Source organism: Benincasa hispida, chromosome 9, assembly GCF_027475165.1.
Source record: "Benincasa hispida cultivar pf3 chromosome 9, pf3_genome.v1.1, whole genome shotgun sequence".
Classification (NCBI taxonomy): Eukaryota; Viridiplantae; Streptophyta; class Magnoliopsida; order Cucurbitales; family Cucurbitaceae; genus Benincasa; species Benincasa hispida.
This window is the reverse complement of record NC_143486.1, coordinates 83,827,322-83,835,552: the sequence shown is the minus strand read 5'-3', so window position 1 is coordinate 83,835,552 and position 8,231 is coordinate 83,827,322.

Here is an 8,231-nt window from a genome sequence, read left to right as displayed (position 1 = left end):
GGGCGTGGGATATCTTATGATCGCTTGAGATCCTTGAGCGTTATGCTTGGACTATGTTTGTGTGCTTGATATGCTTTCTTTCTCTTTTGCTTGGTTTATTATGATGAATATTGATGATGCAACAGTTTTTTATTATATTTGTATGAGATAATGTTTGAAGAATGTGATCATGGATTTTAGCCCATTTAAAAAAGAAATAAATCTTATCTCTCATGCATCTTTCAGCATCTTTCAGTCCTTGTTCTTACGAAGTTAGATCTTGCGTACCTAGAGTTGTTAAAGGGAAACCAGTGACGATTATTTAGCGGAAGCGAGGATCGATCCCAATTTTAATTTTATAGAATTATAAAATTACAGAATAAACAGAATTATGCATTAATCAAAAACTAATTTTACAGCATGCTTTTAAATAGAACTAGGAAGAAGAATTTTACCTTTCAAGAACACTTCTTCACGTTATCCCTCTTGATCTGGATCACGAACGATCTCCAAAATGAAATTCCAATTGGGCACCACCACTTGAGAGCCCTCTAGTATTATCTAGGGATTAGAATTGAGCAGGAGATATAGGCTCTGCTCAATTCTTTGGAAAAGGGAAGGAAGGAGAATGAGAGGGGAAGAGACAATTTTTTTAGAGATCTCTTCTCTGTAAAATTTCTTTAGAGAGCCAACTGAGAGCCTTTTTCTCAGATCCTATAAAAAAGGAAGAAGAAGACTTAAATCTGATTCTCCACCACCCATTGTACGTAAAAAAATACTGAGAGAATTATTGGGGGGGGGGGGGGGGGGGGGGGGAGTTAACTCCCTCCCTTTAATTAAATTAAAAATAATTAAATTAGATTTATATATATATATATATATATATCATCCATATAATTGAATTTAGTATAAATATGTTTTATATTAAATATCATGTAATGTTGAGAGAAAATAAAACTATAGGTTATTCCATATCTCCAAAACGAGTCAGGAAGTTGAGCATAGCTCATCACGACGGAACCATGTCCAACAGGGTTTTGTTTCTCCTTTCCGGTACACCATTCTATTGACGTGTACCAGGGCTGAGAGTTGGGATGTAATTCCATATTCTATCATATAGTTTTGGAATCTTAAGTCCATATATTCTCCACCATGATCAAATCGTGGTATTTTTATCTTTTTAGCTAACAAGTTTTCAACTTCAGTCTTGTACTTCTTGAACTTTTCAAGACCTTCAGACTTATGTTGCATTAAGTATAGATACCCAAATCTAGAATAATCATATATGAAAGAGATGAAATATCCATACCCTCCTCGTGCTCTTACATTCATCGGACCATAGAGGTCTGTATGTGTAAGCTTCAAGGTTACTTTGGCTCTACAACCTTTTCCAGTAAAAGGTCGTTTTGTCATTTTTCTTTCAAGGCATGACTCACATACAGATAAAGAGTTTTCTTCTAAACCATTTATAAGTCCACTTTTTATCAATCTCTCAATCCTATTGAGATTGATGTGACCTAACCTTAGATGCCAAAGATGGGCATTTTCTTTAGGAGAAAACTTCAGTCTTTTTATAGTTGTTTTCGTTTTGAACATTTCAGTATTTAACACGACTTTCGTAACTAATAGCCTAAGTACATATAAGTTATTATCCATTGAACCAAAGCTATTTTCCATTGAACCAAAGCCTAGTTCCATTCCATTATTGAAAATAAACACTTTATTCTCAGAGAAGGATAAAGAGTACTTTTGTTTAATTAGACAGGAAACTTAAATTAAGTTCCTCTTGATATGAGAAACTACATATATGTCATCTAATAACATATATTGTTTCTTGTCTAAAAATAACTTAAGCCTGCCTACAGCAACAGCTGAAATGGCCTCACCAGCACCAACTCTGAGAGTCATCTCTCTAGCTACTAATTTTTTCCAGGAATTAAATCCTTGGTGGGAATTACATACATGATTAATAGCTCTTGAATCAACTATTCAGGCAGAATCATCATTCTCTACTAAGCACATCTCCAAGGAAAATAAATCAGATTTATTTTCCTCAGAGTTCTTCCTTTTCTGTAGAGTATTGGGATCAGCTCCACAACCCATATCATAAACTCCAAGTTACATCTTAGGGGACAATCCTCGTTGATTAACTTCACTCGAGTTAGCAAATATTACTTTCTCTATTTGTCCATTGACATTCAATTTGGACTAAAATTTAGTTATGGAGCTGACATTACTGGTTCTATAGTTATCGACCCCATTTTGCTTGAATTGTGAGAACTTTTGCTCAAACAATTTTTGCATTGATTGCATGAAATCATATGCAATGACTATGTTCTAAAAAATTTTGGTTAATGCATCAAGTATGCTTGCCAAAATGTAAACTTTTGCCTTAGAATTATCCTTTGTCCACATCTCGTATGCATCACAAACATTTCGTGTTGCATCAGGGGTTGGAACTTAAGGGCAATCCTCAGTCATGACAATGTTTAGGTCGTTAACCACAAAATAGGTTTTAAGTGATTCTTTCCATGTTGTATAATTAAAGGTAGTCAAACAATTAGAGGCAACTGACAGAAAAATACTATTTGACATTATTGTTGAAAACAAACAAATTGATCTATATTAGATTTTAACATAACTCTAAAATATCCAATCAAGTTTAGCAAAATCTAAATGAACCCCATATAACATCTAATTTTGCAATGATGTTTCAGTGATTTAGGACAAAAACCGCCCAAGGGTAGTTAGTTGTCCCTTCACTGAATTGAGATACTTTTAACCAATCATTACATCAGAATAATTCTTATTCCTATAACAATCAATCATCATTTATTTGGTCAAGAAATCATTAACTAGCTTAACAATTTCTCGTAAATTTGACCCTTCATTTTAGACCTTAGAGTTCTGCCCTAATGAGGCAACCGAAGGGAAAAACCGATTGGGGCAAAAATTAAAGCAATCCTATCCATTTCTGGAGTTCGCCTTAGTATTGACCTACTGCACAAACCATCTAAAGGGGGACGCTCCCAGGGCGCCTCGAGGTTGTGCAAGAAGATCTCACGGTGCAAATCAATGAAGGAGACCGTAGACATGTTGACACACATCCCTCTTTCACTTACCATAAATACTCTCTCCATTCACCTTGATATTGACCCATGCAAATATCATCTGAAAGGAGATGCTCTCAGGGAACCTCAAGGCCAAGCATGAGTCTCATGGTGTGAATATTAAGGGAGAAACGTGAGTGGAAAAAATTTGATGTATCATATATATATTTTTCCTCCCACTGAGTATTTTAATAACCTAGGGTTTATTTTACTTAGAAAAAATATGGCTAATTATTTTCACTAAGTTATTGTTTAAGTTTGCCCAAAAGTAACGCTTACTTTGGATAGTTAAACAATTTAGATTAATGTTTGTTAAACACTTTAACAAACCTTAATCAACAATTGCATGCTTGTAGCAAACCTATCTAATTCACCTTTCTAGGTTAGTTCCCAGACAAAGGTATTCCGTTTTCGTCAACTTAAATACTCCAGCCTAGACAGAACCGATCTTAGACAAAAGATCCCTTATAGATACGTTTACTACAAATTTAATCTTTTATTATAACCAATTTAATCCTATTAAACTAATTAAAAAGATTAATCTAATTTCTAATCTAATTAGAAATTTGTGACCTTAGGTCTATGTGAATCAAATAAAACTATTTTTAAAATTGATTTACATAAGTTTGCATACAATGCTGAATTATTAATTTTAATTTTTAATTTCATTTTTTTATAACAATTATAAACAAAATTTGAAACAAATTAAAATCATACAAATGCACCGAATGACATACTTTATAAAATTATCTAAATAATATCATGCATCATGCAATTCCCATTTCATTACTATATACATATAACATTTATATAATAAAGTAATGAAATAAATAACATACAATGCATCCATACATCCAAACTATATATTATAACTATTATAATATAAATTATGCATGGCTATGTTATTTATGCATGCAAGCATATAGTATAATGCTTATATTACATGATGCATGTGCATGCTATAAAAAAAAAAAAAAAATCATGCAAACATATATTATAACATTTATAATATGAATGATGCATGAATAATGCATAACCTATGGTGGGATTTTACTATATGACATCATATGCATAATTTAAATAGCAATTATGACTGGAATTGGACTCCAAAAAGCATTAATCAAATTAATATAATGTTCATATTAATTTGGTTAACCAAAAATTACCTATTACATTAATAGATAATTCAACCGATTCGAAACAAGTCAACCGAGTCTTGAAACAGCTCGAACCGAACCATCCAGCAATCAAACTGTCCTCGAACCGCTCAAACCAAGCAAAACGGACCTGAACCAACTCCAAACCGAACCGAACTCGACCTTCTTCTCCGTCTTGGAGCGTCGCGATGCTATGACATTTTTTGCTTGCAGCGTCGTGATGCTACGACATTTTTCGCCCGCATCGTCGTGATGCTACTCTATAGTCGCCTACTGTACAAATTCGATCTTCTTCTAATCGACGCCCAATTTGAGTCCCGTTTTGCCAGAAATTCGCCATGAATAGCACGAATGACTCAAGACGCCAAATTTACAGACTATAACAATTTATGCCCAAAAACAAAGGCCCTTACATAACAAATTTGTTAAAGAAAAGTTATAAATCAAAAAGCTCTAATCCCGAAACATCCAAATTGCAAAAAAATACATTCCACATTCATCAACATGAATTAAACCAGAATGCACCCATCAACAAAAAAAAAATACTGCAATTAAATTCTGGAATTAAAAAAAATAAGGGATTGAGACCGCGCTCTGATACCAATTAAAGGGAAACCAATTATGGTTTTTGAGCGGAAGTGAGGATCGATCCCAATTTTAGTTTTACAGAATTCTAAAATTACAGAATAAACATAATTATGCATTAATCAAAAACTAATTTTACATCATGCTTTTGAATAGAACTAGGAAAGAAGAATTTTACCTTTAAAGAACACTTCTTCACGTAATCCCTCTTGATCTGGATCACGAACGATCTCCAAAATGAAATTCCAATTGGGCACCACCACTTGAGAACCCTCTAGTATTCTTTAGGGATTAGAATTGAGAGGGAAGAGAAAAAAATTTCAGAGATCTCTTCTCTAGAAAATTTCTTCAGAGAGCCAACTGAGAGCCTTTTTCTCACATCCTACAAAAAAGGAAAAAGAAGACTCAAATCTGATTCTCTACCACCCATTGCACGTAAAAAATTCCTACAAAAAATGCTAAGAGAAAAAATAATTTAATTAAATTAAACTATTATATATATATATATATATATAGATATAATAACCACTTTATTATATACATATATACTATATGCTATATCAAATACAACATATATCTATAGTTTTATATTGTATCAAATACAATATAACCTATAGTTTTATTTTCTCTCAACATTACATGATATTTAATATAAATCATATTTATAATAATTCAGTTATATAAATCTTATCCATATAATTAATATCTGAATCATATTCAAAATTTAATTCCTCTTGATACTATAATGTATCAAATACATTATACAAATTATATCACATATATAATTGGTTTTCTCAATTAATTTGAACAATTCAAATTAATCCAAAATTAATTCTCAATTAAATCTCTGTTGAGCTACAGAGGAACCTTATGGACCTGTAGATTGAAGATCCAATGGTACTTGGACAATTAACTAAACTCTTTAATTAAATTACCCAACTTCTATTAATTGTCGATCACTCCACTAAAGATTGATAACTACACTCTTCGCACTATAGATATATTTCTGTAACCATTGGATATAACCCATCAACAATGCAATGACCCTTCACAAATTGCTGTAAGTATAGTTGGGCCAAAATTACCATTTTCCTCCTATAGTTACATCTAATTCCTTAAGTACTACTGATTCCTTTAATGAACAATAAGTCATTGTCCAACCATGGCCAAGTCCCTCTTGGGCTAGAAGAGGGTGTGGCCACATTGTTCAAGCCTCGAAATCAGCCCTCAAGTGGACAATTTATCTACTTACCCCGACATCAGGGAATGAGTGAATTTCGTCTTGTGTAGCTATGTTCCCAACTCCCCAATCAGACGAAACCCCAAAATGGTAGGCTTATTGAGTTGGCAATCTGGCCACTCTCACCCATACAAATCAACGGATCGTCTTCATGAGCAGGACAACTCACCCATTGTCATCCTGGTGAAATGTAGGTCTCTATTATTAACGGTGTTATATAATGAGACTAACCATTTCGTGGTCTAGTATTATACAAACTCTTTATATAGGATACCCCTGCTAATATGTCTCCACATGAATGATCAAGATCAGATCATTTGTAACACTTTACAACACTTATAATACCTATAATGCGGGTCGTATCCGTAGTATCACTAGGGTAAGGTATCCAGCATTATCCATCTACTACTGACTGTTTAGGTTATTATTTAAACAAGATCCATAGATGTCTCTACATACTTGTTTAAATTACATAAAGATTTCTATTGTCACCTCAAAAGGTCCACTTTCAGTTTAAGAGTAACCTTTCTTGTTTTTGGTTAATACTAGACTAGGAGAATAAAAAAAATCTATATGTTTATAAGTGCAATAAAAAACAAGAATTAAGTTTAAAAAAAAAAAAAGAAAGAAAAAAGCTTGCAAGCATATATAAAAAAAAATGGTTGAGTGCATGGATAGAGATGGAAAAAGCTACCTTCGTTGTGTTACGTTAGGACGACCTCGAGAAAATAGTGGGTATGAGTCCCTACAATGGGTGCGCGAAAGTTAGCATCTCCAAGTAAAAAATGTCATTTACTTTTGTAATTGTGTATTAGGCATCTCTAATTGGAGTATTACCTTTTTTGCAAGTTGGGTATGTCGAAAATCAATAACCAAGCTAGAGTAGGGAGAAAACGGATTAAGAGTCCTATAAAACCATTTCGAGATGTATGGGCTTGATTAGTAAGGCTTTGGACTCATTCATGCATGAATAGATTTAGAATCATTCTTAAAATGTGCTTCATTGATGGATTGTAATCAGATTTCATTTTTTACTATAAATCTTATCCTTATTGACTGCTGAGACTAGAGTAACGACCTTTGCAAGTTGAGCAAGCATATACATAACATTTTGTGTGAATATATGATTCTACTTTACTCGGGACACACAAGAATTGAGTTGGGAGTATTTGGTAACACCATAAAAGTGTTATTTTCCTTAGCTTAATTTAGGTTTGTTTATGAATTTTATATGTTTATTATACTATTTTGTAGGTATTAAGCATTCAAGAGGTAGAATCGAGCATTTGGAGTCATTCGGGGTTAATTTGAAGTTAATTTGAATATCTGAGCTTTAAAGGAAAAAAATTACCAAAATATCATTGTACCGGGCATTGCAACCCTCTACCAAGCGTTGAGTTACGCTCAAGGAAGACTGAACGCATGGCCAATAGAGTTGCAACGCCAAACTTATGCCCTTGCGTTACGCTGCAAGGCAGAAGTCGAGGATTGAAGAAAGCTTAGCAACACGACCATCAACGTTGCAATGTTACGAATTTTGACTGAAAGTCATCGAGCGCACGCACATCTGACAAATCCTGAACAGCATTGCAGCGCTTGTCTTATACCCGAGGTCTACGCTTCAATTGGAGCATTGCAACGTTGTCTCCAACATTACAACGTTGCGCCTGTAGTATAAATCAGTTTCTTTCCGAACTAGGTAAAGAAGGGGAGGAGAGTTAGGCTGACTGTGAGAGCATTTTGCTCGATTTTGGCCAATTTAGCTCTAAACTCATGAGATTTCCTTGTATTTTGATTTTTAATGGTAAATCATGGCATCTTGATTTGGATTTGATGAATGATTGAAGGTCATTACGTCAGTTTTGAGGTCTATAGGGTTTTTCTTTGAATTTTATGAGATTTCTTATGAACTCTTCTTGAATCTTGTTGTTTCTTATTGATTTTCTCTCTTTTTTATTTAATTTCTAGAATGAGCATATAGGTTCATTGAATTGACTACTTAATCTATTATATGTTCTTTGCTCTTGCTATGCATGATTTTGGTGTCCTTAATTGCATTGAAAGCATGGTTAATTCAATAACAATAGGTTTTTGTTATAATTATGGCTTGATTTCTAGGATTCTAGGATCACCTAAGAGAACGAAACCTAAAGATTGAAA